This window comes from Lathyrus oleraceus, chromosome 7 (assembly GCF_024323335.1).
Source record: "Lathyrus oleraceus cultivar Zhongwan6 chromosome 7, CAAS_Psat_ZW6_1.0, whole genome shotgun sequence".
NCBI classification, from domain to species: Eukaryota; Viridiplantae; Streptophyta; class Magnoliopsida; order Fabales; family Fabaceae; genus Lathyrus; species Lathyrus oleraceus.
In genome coordinates this window covers 172,425,816-172,437,981 of record NC_066585.1, presented here as the reverse complement: position 1 = coordinate 172,437,981, position 12,166 = coordinate 172,425,816, and the positions used below count along the sequence as shown (strand labels likewise).

The 12,166-nt window shown below is 36.1% G+C and overlaps 1 protein-coding gene across 1 annotated transcript in view; it reads right to left on the bottom strand.

The window, feature by feature from the left end:
• LOC127102680 (uncharacterized) overlaps window positions 1-12,166 on the bottom strand; it is an 83,318-nt gene that overhangs the window by 41,628 nt on the left and 29,524 nt on the right. The window lies entirely within an intron of this gene.

The following is a 12,166-nucleotide window of genomic DNA, read 5'->3' as shown; positions in this document are numbered from 1 at the left end:
GAGCCTTCGATTCTGCCGTCGCCTGTTGAAGGAAGACCCTTAATCATGTATTTGACCGTGATTGATGAGAGTATGGGTTGTATTCTTGGTCAGCAAGATGAATCTGGGAAGAAAAAGTATGCAATTTACTACCTCAGTAAGAAGTTCACCGATTGTGAGACTCGGTATTCTATGCTTGAGAAGACATGTTACGCATGAGCTTGGGATGCTAAGCGTCTGCGCCAGTATATGTTGAATCATACTACTTGGTTGATATCCAAAATGGATCCAATCAAGTACATTTTTGAGAAGCCTGCTTTAACTGGGAGAATTGCCCGTTGGAAGATGTTGTTATCTGAGTATGATATTGAATACCGATCTCAGAAAGTTATCAAAGGTAGTGTCTTGGCTGACCATTTGGCCTACTAACCTATTAAAGATTATCAGTCAGTGCAGTACGATTTTCCTGATGAAGAGATTTTGTACTTGAAGATAAAAGATTGTGATGAACCATTGCTTGAAGAAGGGCAGTAACCTGGTTCCCGTTGGGGTATGGTATTTGATGGAGCTGTTAATTCGTATAGTAATGGCATTGGGACAATGATCATTACTCCTAAAGGAACTCATTTTCCGTTTACAGCTAGATTGACCTTCAAATGTACAAATAATATGACTGAGTGTGAAGCTTGCATTATGGGGCTTGAAGAGGCCATTGATCTCAGAATAAAGGATCTTGACGTCTATGGAGATTCAGATTTGGTTGTGAATCAGATCAAAGGTGAATGGGAGACAAATCAACCCGATTTAATACCATATAGAGATTATGTGAGGCAGATATCAACTTTATTTACAAAGGTTGAGTTTCATCATATCTCTCAAGATGAAAATCGGATGGCAAATGCTCTTGCAACATTGGTTTCAATGATTGTAGTGAAATTTTGGAATGAAGTTCCTAATTTAACTGTGATGCGCCTTGATAGGCCAGCTCATGTATTTTCTGTTGAAGAAGCCAAAGATGAAAAGTTGTGGTATTTTGATATCAAGTGTTTCCTCCAAAGTCATATTTCCCGCTTGGGGCATCTCTGAAAGATAAGAAGACTTTGAGGAGATTAGCTGGCAACTTCTACCTAAATGGTGATGTGCTTTACAAGTGAAACTTCGACATGGTTCTGCTCAGATGTGTGGATAGACACGAAGCAGACCTGTTAATGACTGAAGTCCATGAAGGTTCCTTTGGTAATCAATCCAATGGACAGGCTATGACGAAGAAGATGTTGATAGCAGGTTACTATTGGATGGCAATGGAATCCGACTGTTACAAGTTTATGAAGAAATGCCACAAGTGTCAAATTTATGCAGATAAGATTCATGTTCCTCCGACACTGTTGAATGCCATTTCCTCTCCATGGCCCTTCTCCATATGGGAAATTGATATGATTGGTATGATTAAACCAAAAGCTTCGAACAAACATCGTTTCATTTTGGTGGCTACTGACTACTTCACAAAGTGGGTTGAAGCGGCATAGTATGCAAATGTAACCAAGCAAGTTATTGTAAGGTTTATCAAGAATCAGATTATATGTCGTTATGGTGTGCCAAGTAAGATCGTTATTGATAATAGATCGAACTTGAACAATAATATGGTGGAAGCTCGTTGCAAAGACTTTAAGACTGTACATCATAATTCTTCTCCTTACAGACCTAAGATGAATGGGGTTGTTGAAGCTGCAAATAAGAATATTAAGAAGATCATTCAGCAAATGGTTGTAACATATAAAGATTGGCATGAGATGCTCCTATTTGCTTTGCATGGGTACCGTACATCCATCCGCACTTCAATAGGGGTAACCCTTTTCTCTCTTGTTTATGGTATGGAAGTTGTGCTCCCCGTGGAGGTTGAGATCCAATCATTGCGTGTCTTGATGGAAGCCAAGTTGACAGAAGCTGAATGGTGTCAAACCAGATATGACCAGTTGAATTTGATTGAAGAGAAGAGATTAACTGCCATGTGTCACAGTCAATTATATCAACAAAGAATGAAGAAGGCATTTGATAAGAAGATTATGCCTCGTGTGTTTAGAGAAGGCGACCTCGTGCTCAAGAAGATTTTATCTTTCAAACCTGATGCCAGGGGAAAATAGACTCCCAATTATGAAGGCCCATATGTTGTTAAGAAAGCCTTTTTAGGCGGTGCTTTGATTATTACAACTATGGATAGTGAAGAGTTCACTCAGCCTGTGAATGCCGATGCAATCAAGAAATACTTCGCCTAGAAAATAAAAGAACAACTAGCTAAGTTGTAAACCTGAAAGGGCGACTTAGGCAAAAATGAGCGTCTCGGTGGATTGAAAACACGAGAGGGAGATCCAGGCAAAAGTTAGAGACATAAAACAGAAAATTTATCCCGATAGATTGAGTACCCCACCTTGGGGAAATCTAGGAAAAAATTAGGGATTATGGCAAGTAATTGCATTCGGTTGGTCCTAGTCATTGAGATAATTTTGAGCAGGTTGTCTGGTTCTGATTCATTATTCTCAACTGAAGCCAAGAGCACAGTGGATATTGAAGTTGGTAGGGATAGTAGTGATCATTGTATTCAATGTAGCCCATTTTCCATGTAAATTACAATTTTTAACTTTTGTAAAGATCTATGGAGTCCTGTCATTTACAGAATACCATTCTATTGAATAAAGTAGAGCTTTAAGCTAATTGTTTCTACTCTTATTTACTTATGATAATGAAATTGAATTTTTATGATGATAATTTTGAAATAAATTAATGAATAAAAATTATTTTTCTTAAAAAAATAATAAAAACAATCACTTTAAGAATAATCGATTTCAGCAAGGAATATTAACAACAATCTGAGGACAAGTAAGTCTCAAAGTGTGAAGCCTTGTTGGTCTTCCCCAAGAAGTTTGGTATGGTAACTTTTCCCCAACAGTTCATCATTCATCCCCAATTTGGTTGATAAGTTTCTCCCTACATAATTTATCATCCCCAGTAGAGTTGAGCTGATGATCGGTCCTTATCCCACAACTATGGTACTCCTCTTGATATCCTCTAGTTTGTGACTTTGGAGATCTGAAGCTTTCATTTAGTTTTCATTGGTATATTTGTGTTGCATGACTTTGGCAGTTCGTTGGATCCGGTCATCTTTTCCTTGGAATTGGTTTATTTTGCAATTTCCTAAGGGAATTTGTTGATTTTTGAGGAACACAACGATCTTGGTCATAGAACCCTCAACATTTTTGCTTAGATCCCCATGCAGAGTTTTACCTCTTGTATTCTCCGACGGAGTTTATCTTCTGATATCGAAGATCCCTTGTTCCCGACAGTTTTGGACTCTGAGCAGTATTTGGTTTGGCCCCCTATGGGTTGTCTCCAATTTGATATGGTGTTGACCTAAAATTTCCCATAGAGTTGACAATTTAGGTCCTCATCAGATCTTTTCTCTTTCCCCAACTAGGGTTGAGTTATTCAGAGCTAGATGACTTATGTTCATCCCTAGCATTTTCTCTAGTTGGTGTTTCCATCCTGTTGAGATTAGTCGAGTGTTGCAACAATGATCCAAATCGGTGATATTTGTATCCTTTGTGTTGTTTTGTCAACATAATCATCAATCATATACATTCATATTCATGCATAAATTATTCATCAGATATTTCATTATGCATTTTATTACATTTGATTTCATTATTCTGATCCCCTGCTTCTGTGATAACATTACTTATACATATTTGGGGTGTCTGTCCTCCTTCAATTGTAGAGTGTCAGTCCCCTTTAAGCAGAAATAGTTTAACATTTCTCATTTCCCCATTGAGTTATTTCCTTGTGGGTGATTATTATTTCAGTTTCCTCCCCAGTTCTTTGGATGAAACCACTCCCCTTGAGTTATATCCTCATAGGGTTGAGTCTTTGTTTGATCGTTTTTTTCTAGTTATTACCTAGGTAGATATTTTTGATCCCTTTAGAGTCTTTTACCCAGTAACTGGTAATATTCTTCTCAAGCTTTGAGTACTTTGCTTTTGCCAGATACCCGGTAAAAGTATTTACTTCCTTTATTTTTTTCCAACGGATTCGTTTTCACGTTTCCCCAGGCAGTATATCCTTGATATGTTCATCCTAACCGGTGACGGATATTCTTCCTTTTGTGGTTTTCTACCCAGTAAAAAGGTAGTTATAATCCCTACTTTAATTCCTTAGAGAGTTAATCCTGGATATGTTCATCTTAACCGATGATGGATTTTCTCCTCTTTGTGGTCTTTTTCCCAATAGCCGGTAGCTGTAAATCCTACTTTCACCTCCGAGTCTATCCTTGATATGTTCACTTTAATCAATGACAGATACTCTCTCTTTGGTATTCTATCCAATAAATGATAGATATAATTCCTATTTCTCCCTGATAGTTTATCCTTGATATGTTCATCCTAATCGATGACGGATATTCTTCCTTTGAGTTATCCTTGATATGTTCCCTTTAACCGGTGACAGATATTCTCTCTTTGGTCTTCTACCCAGTAACCAGTAGTTGTAAATCCTATTTGATATTTTCCCCAGCAGGCTATTCTTACTCAGTAACTAGTAACGAATACACCTCTTTTTCCTCAGCGAGTCATCCTTGATATGTTTACCCTAACCGGTAACGGATGTCCCTCTGTCAGAGTGTATTATCTTCCTACCCAGTAACCGGTAATAGATAATATATTTTTGGTACTTCTGTGTTGAAGTTCATTCTTCCCTAGTTGAGTTTGATTCAGGTATTTCAACTTTGTTCTGATCTACTCGTTTCCCCTATAGATTTTTCCTTTATCCCCAACCGAGTCCTTCTATTGATTTATGGAAATTCCCCTCGCGTCTCCTACGGTTTTTAAAGACGTAGTCTGGACTACGCATAGCTTTTATCCCCTAGAGTCTTTATCTCCCTAGTGAGTGTTTCTTACGAAATTCATTACGCTCCTGTGAATTTTCAGTCTCTCCGAATTCTTTTCCTTTGTGGCAATATACTCCCCACAAAGATTATTTTTAACATTTCATATCATATGCATGATGAGGTCTCTTAGGGACCAAAATTTGTTTTTATATGTTTTTAGTTAAGTCCATTCTACTGAGTTGATACGAAGATTTTAACCTTCACGTCCTCAGTTAGAATGTCCTTAAATAGGGGCAGCTGTAAAACCCCAATTTTGACCCTAAGATCCCTCATGTTATCTCACCATATGCATTGACTTTGGGATCACACCTTGATAACCTCCCTACCCCTTATTCATTGGGTTTGCATTGGGAGAGATCACCAAGCATATTTGGTTTTATCATACTTTGTTTTTCATTATTTTCTAACCAAAATACCAAAAATATGTCTATGTATAACTTATGTTTCTTTTATAGGTAGTGTGTGCATCCATCAATGCCCTATCAAGCTCACAACTAGGGTTTGAGACCATTAATGTAAGGATATCTTTCAAGAGATGGTTCACATTGGTTATAGACATCATATATGGATCCCCATGATCTTCATTTATCATTTTGATCAATAATTCATCAAGAGTTTGAAGCTTGTTTGCCTTGGAAGCCCTAATTCATCTGGGTATCTTGTGTGACTTCCTCAGCAAGTTTCTTCATCATTTTATGCAATACATTAAGGTATACTTCTTATTACATCATTTTATACATATATGTTCCTCCATGAGTCCAAGAGATCAAGAGAACTTCAAGTTTGCAAGTTGGTTCATGGTGGTTGACTAGAGAAAGTCAACTGGTCAAAACTGGGGTTTCCTAGACCCTATCTCCTACAATTTTTGTCATATAAAAATTATTACAAGAGAAAGGTTACTCCTTATGACGATACAAACAACTTTCATGTTGAAGTCAAGAGCTAGTTTTGATTGGAAAGTCATTTTTTATGGTGAAATATTATAGGTCATTTTGTCTGAACCCTAGTTAGAAGGTCAACTTCCAAGGACCATAACTTGCTCAATTTTCATGAGATGAATGCCATTCAAGTTTCATGATCAAATTCAATATGTCTTATCTAACGTTTATTATTGGAAGAAATTCAAATTCAAATTGCAAGAGCATGTTCAAAGAGGAAACATTATAGGTCATTTTGGACCATTACCGTTGAACAAGTAATTTTCCTCAAATTCTAAAATGCATACCTCCTTCATACCAAATCCAAATGAGGTCAAATTTGTGACCAAATTGAATAGGTTTTAAAGATCTACAATGTTTATGAAGGAACTATTTCCATTTGAAGCCCATAGCAAAAGTTATTCAAGGTGGAAGAAGTGAACATTTGGCTTGGTACTTAGAAATATTTCATTTATGTTTGATTTTCCAAACTTTCACCTCAAAATTCATCATGATCCATGCTTCAAATGGAAAAGTATTCAACATTAAAGTTGTTCCCCTTTATCTCACCTTCACAAAAACTCCAAGATCATCTCATTTGGCCAAGAATTGGAGGACTTGCGCATGGGTTCTTCACAAAGCTTCATTTGGATGAATTACATGATCACATTCCAAATACCATTGCATGATCACATGACACACTTTCAACATTGTACATGAGGAATTTTGGACCTGATTGCATCATTTCATGGGCCTATCACACGCCCACGCATCCATGCAAAAAAGATTGCTATTTTTGGCCAATTTTTGAAATGTGTAGAAAGCAATTGCCTTGTCTATAAACAAGACCCTCATTGCTCAGAATTGGAGGACATGGCCTAAGCTTTGAACCTGCAATCCAAACCCCTACCATTAGAGGACAATCTTGAAGGTTTTCATTTGAAAATCGAGTTTCAAATCTCCTTCTATTTTGAGATGGAAACTCCAAGAATCTAAGCCTTTCCTTGATCCAACTCAACTTATGCAAGCTTATAAAGTCAAGCCAAGGTCAATTGGAAGCAAGATCAAGCAAGTTTCAAGCTCCCTCGAAGGTGATTTTCCAGAATTTTCATATCTTCGATTCTCTCTCAATTCTTCACTATTCTTTGTGATTTTTGGTTAGCTAAAGTCCTACCAATATAGGCAACAAGATTGAGTTGCTTTGAGGTCAAATCGAAGCAACTCGGTTCATGATCCTCAAAATTCAAATCTATGTATCTTTTTATATACTTGGAATTAGAGAGAATTGACGCCAGATTCGTGATCCTGAGCATTCATTCTTTGAAATAGTGTCCTTGTTTTTCATTTTCCATTGAGATGAAGTTGGACCAATCCAGTGGAGGTCACTGGAGAAGATGATCGGAGCCCTAGCTCCGGTGGTGTGCTGACACACCTCCTGGCCATCTGATCATGTTTGGATGTTCTAATCTGGACCTTTTGTTTGGATTACCACTCGTACATCTTGTTGACTTAAGTCCACCATGGAACGCGAGCGTGTGGCCATCAGATCTTCCACCTCAATTAATGAGGAAGATATGATGGCCCTTATTTTTTCTTATTTTATTTTAATTTCTGATTTTATGTTTAATCCTTTTATTTTATTTAATTCATATTAATTTCATTTTTAATCCAAAAAATATGGGACTTTCACCAAAAATATTTAAATATTTTTCTCCTTCATATTCTAAAATTAAATTATTTTTTGGATTAATTTTTATATTTTTCATGAATTAAATGTTTTTATGCATATTTTTAATTGTTTAAAAATACTTCTGACTATTCAAAAATCATGAAATTTTTTGTCTAGGGTCATTTGATCTTGTTTGACCTAGGATAAATCTCCTAGCCATTTATTTGGTGTTTTAAAGAGATTTTAGGTTTTGACCAAATTAAAATGTATTTTAATTCACTTTTAATTGGATTTTTAATTGATTAATTGTTTAAAAATTATGTTGAGCCATTTTTATGGTCTTGTGATGCTTGACTTTCTGTTTGGGCCTTGGTCAAGGTTGATTTGACTTTTGTTTGATCAAAACCATTGGATTTAGGGGATTGATGAAATGTACATTTCATCTTCCAAAATGAATGAATAGTTTTGATTTGATAAAAATCCTCCTTTTTTCATTTATGATGTGGTGATGACTGAACCAGTCCGACCAAAGTCATCAGAGAAGATGACCAGCCTTTGGCTCCGGCGATGCGTTGGAAGCGTTCAGAGCCATTAGATGAGTTTGAAATGTTTTAATCAGGAGCGTACATTATGATTACCAGGCGTGTGGACGTTTGACTCAAGTGCATCATGGAACGCGCACGCTCCACCACTTGATCTGCCACCTCAAATAATGAGGCAGATCAAGTGGTCCACGTTTTTTTGATTATCTGATTTTATTTTTTATTCCTTTGATTTTCATTAATTCATATTAATTTTAATATTGATCCAAAAAATATGAGAGTTTCACCAATTTTTTTAAATAAAATCCTCTTTTATTTTCTGAATTAAAATTATTTTTTGGATCATTATTAATATTTTTCATGATTTAATTGATTTTGTGAATATTTTTATTTATTTAAAAATACTTTTAAGTCTCCAAAAATTCTGAAATTTTTTCTCCAAGGTCCTTTGACCTCGTTTGACCTATGATAAATCTAATGACCATTTCTTTGGTGTTTTGATGAGGTTTTAGGAAATTGACCAACCATATTTAATTTAATGTATTATTTTTAATATCTTTAATTGTTTAAATGCCAAATTAATTGTGTATAGCCATTTTAGTTGACTTTGTGAGTTTGACTTGTGTTGTTGGGCCTTGGTCAAGGTTGATTTGATTTTGTTAGGTTAATATCTTTGGATTTAGGGGATTGATGGAATGTGCATTCCATCTCCTAAAATAAATGAATGATCTTAATTTGGTAAAAGTTCTCCTTTGTCCAATTTGAGTTGAATCTATTTCCCCTCCCTCTTCATCTCATTCCCCTTCTTTATGCATTCATGTCATGGACCTATGATATCTCAATATCCTAAGGCTAGTTGGTTGCAAAATCAACATAAGTATGGATGAGATTAGGTCCCTCACTTTACATATTCTTTTTGTGTGTGGTATGTTTCATGAGCATAGTTCATCATACTATGTCTCTAACATGCACTAACACCAAAATTCTATTGCACTGCCTCAAATAGTTGTGACTTATACATAAGTCCAAATACGATTGCTTAACATAGCGCTAAATTCTGATACAAAAGGCATAACATTCTAGTTAGTGAGATTGTAAGTCTCCCCTCTTTCATGGTATTGTGTGGAAACTTGGCCTTTTTTCCTTCCTTTGGAAGATGTCTTGGTTCAAGGATCCATGCTTGTGATAAGTGAGTTGAGTGTTCTCAAAAGAATGACTTAAACAAAAGCAAAGAAAAAGCAATACTAACTTCTAACTCATTAGCAACTAACATTTAATTTCAAGTCCTTTACTTTCAATGCAATTTAATTTTTAAGCCTTATTCATTTGCCATTATTCATACCATTTTAATTGTTTATGTTAATGTCATCTTTACTTTGTCCACTTGGACCATATTTTATGATGTATCTTGGTTGTGTATACTTGTGTTTGTTTGTGTGGTATTTGACCATTAATGTACATAACAAGAACAAAAACCCTAAAAAATATCTTGTGTAGACTGTTGGTTTGATCTGAGACAGTTTGACTTAGAATTTAGGCAACACTCCCTATGCAAAGGACTTGACCAATGCCAACTTTCATGTAATCAAGTGCTTATGATTTGAAATTTCATCTGATACATCATTGAAGATCCATTTGAGTTCATCTGCAACATGATCATTATGAAGCTGTTATTTTGAACCTGAGACTTAGTGCATTGTGGAATTCATCTGCTACATGGGCAAATTTGAATAAGATCATGGAGTTGCTAAGCTTGGATGTGGATATCTTTATTTGATGCCTTGCTCTTCAAGTTGATATGTTGTACATTATTTGTTTATTGATTCTAATGTCGAAGGGAAATTTGGGGTTCTATATGACATTCTTGTCTATTGGATTGCAGCCCATTGGTCAGATCTTTTCAACTCTCAACTTTTAAATTTATGCTTAGGATTAGTCTCTTCGTCTCCTTCCCACTTCTTTAATTTCAAAATCTCTCCCTCTTTTTTTTTTTAAAATTTCTTTGTTTGTGCTTGTTTCCTAAACTTTGACCATTTTACAAACTAGAAGCTTTGGCCTTAAGCCATTGCATTTTCAAACTTCTTTTCTTAATCAAACTTATAAATAGACTTGACTATACTTGACTTAAAAGTTTCAAAAAAAAAAAGCCAAAAAGAACTAACTCATTCAAACCATTTTTAGGCCTTTATGCCTTTCAAACTTAAATTTTGTTAAAAGCAATGCATCCACTTTGAAATTTATACCACGAACTACTAGGTTTTGATCCCTCATTTTTATGTTGGTACGTAGGCACAAGTTCGAAGGTCTTCTCAAACACAAAAAATATAATTAATGAATTCTTTTCTTATCCCCCCATTCTATTTTTTTGCAAACATCATTTGTACAAAAACACACATGCATACAAAAAAGGGCTCCCTAGGAGTACGTAGGACACTTCGGGTGCTAACACCTTCCCTCTGTGTAACCAACGCCCTTACCTGTAATCTCTGGCATTTTATTAGTTTTGATTTGAAAACTTCTTATTTTGGGTTTTGTTCGTACTTTTCCCTTTTCCTCTGGAAACAATAAAAGCGCCATGGCGACTCTTATTATTTGATGTCTTGCTTATCCATAGCTTGATGATCATGAATTTACCTCTACAGAAATTAAGTGGCGACTCTGCTGGGGAGTAGTCTCCAGTGGATTTAGCCTACTTTTGTATGTGTATATAACTGTATACTTGACGTGTATATTTGTTTGTGTGATAAAACCTTCTTGTTGTGCTCGGTGATCTCTGAGTGGTGAGATAAGTTCTAACCCGAACTTGAGTGCAATTAAGATAGGAGGATGGTAAAGTCATGTTCGACTTGTGTGGAGTAGTCCTTAACAAGTTGGCTTAAGACCCATCTACTCAGTAAAGACCCTTTTGTATTTAGAAATGTCACATAAGTATTTATGGTTAGGCATTAATATCTTTGATTTGGGGTCTGAGAAGCTGAGGACCTTAGAACATTTAACCCCTCTTGGCCTATTTAGGATGTAATGCGGAGACTGTTCAAGTGTAGACTTGATAACAGTTGTTACGCGATGCTACACTCAGACAAGTTTCTCTTGGGAATATTATGGGTTGATGAGTCAGTCATCCTAACCTGTAATATCCGATAGATAGAATTAAGACTCTGGGAACTTTTTAGAACATGATCTATAGGTTTTTATCCTTAGTTCACTCCTTTGGGATGGTTCTTACCCAGACTCCATGCTCGTGACTCACAACAAACCCTTGATTCTTGGTTGATCCAATCAAGTCTTGTCAATATCAATGGAACTTGGGTGTTGATAAGGTGTAAACCATAATCCACCAAAATGGATGATTGATCTTGACAATGACTTGATTCATCCCTTGACCTTTATTTGTTTGCCTTGTGTGTGATCCCTTCTTTGTGATTATTGCATTCATGCATTCATGCGCATCATAACATTCATCATACGAAAATTTCAAGGAACTAAGGTGTTATTTGCAAATATTTCCAGACCATGGATTATGGATGAAGGAACACTAAGAAGTACAGTTTCAGAAGTCCCGACTTGAAAGAGTTAAGGAAGCTAACATCTTTTGTATTAGATCCCTTGGACTTCAAGCAACGTCTTGGGAAGCTTCTGTCTATTTTGTCTGCTGACGTAGTTGAAAGACGCTTGAGTGTGTTGGTTCAGTTTTATAATCCTCTCTACCGTTGCTTCACTTTTCCGAATTATCAGCTTGTGCCTATGTTGGAGGAGTATGCCCATCTTTTGGGGATACCTATTTCTAGAAAAGTTCCATTTAGTGGATTGGAGGAGATTACCAGGTCTCATCTTATTGCTGAAGCTCTTCACTTGAAGAAGTTTGAGATAGAGGCTCATTGAGTGAAGAAAGGAGGATTATTTGGGTTGACTTCTGAATTCCTCATCAAGGAAGCTACTACTTTTGCTCAAGCTGGTAGCGTGGACGCTTTTGAAGCTATCTTTGTGTTGCTCATCTATGGATTAACTTTGTTTCCTAACATTGATGGTTTTGTTGATGTTAACGCCATTAGAATTTTCTTGATTGGGAATCCTGTACCTACTTTGTTGGGTGATATGTACTTCTCTTTGCATCTAAGGAATTCTA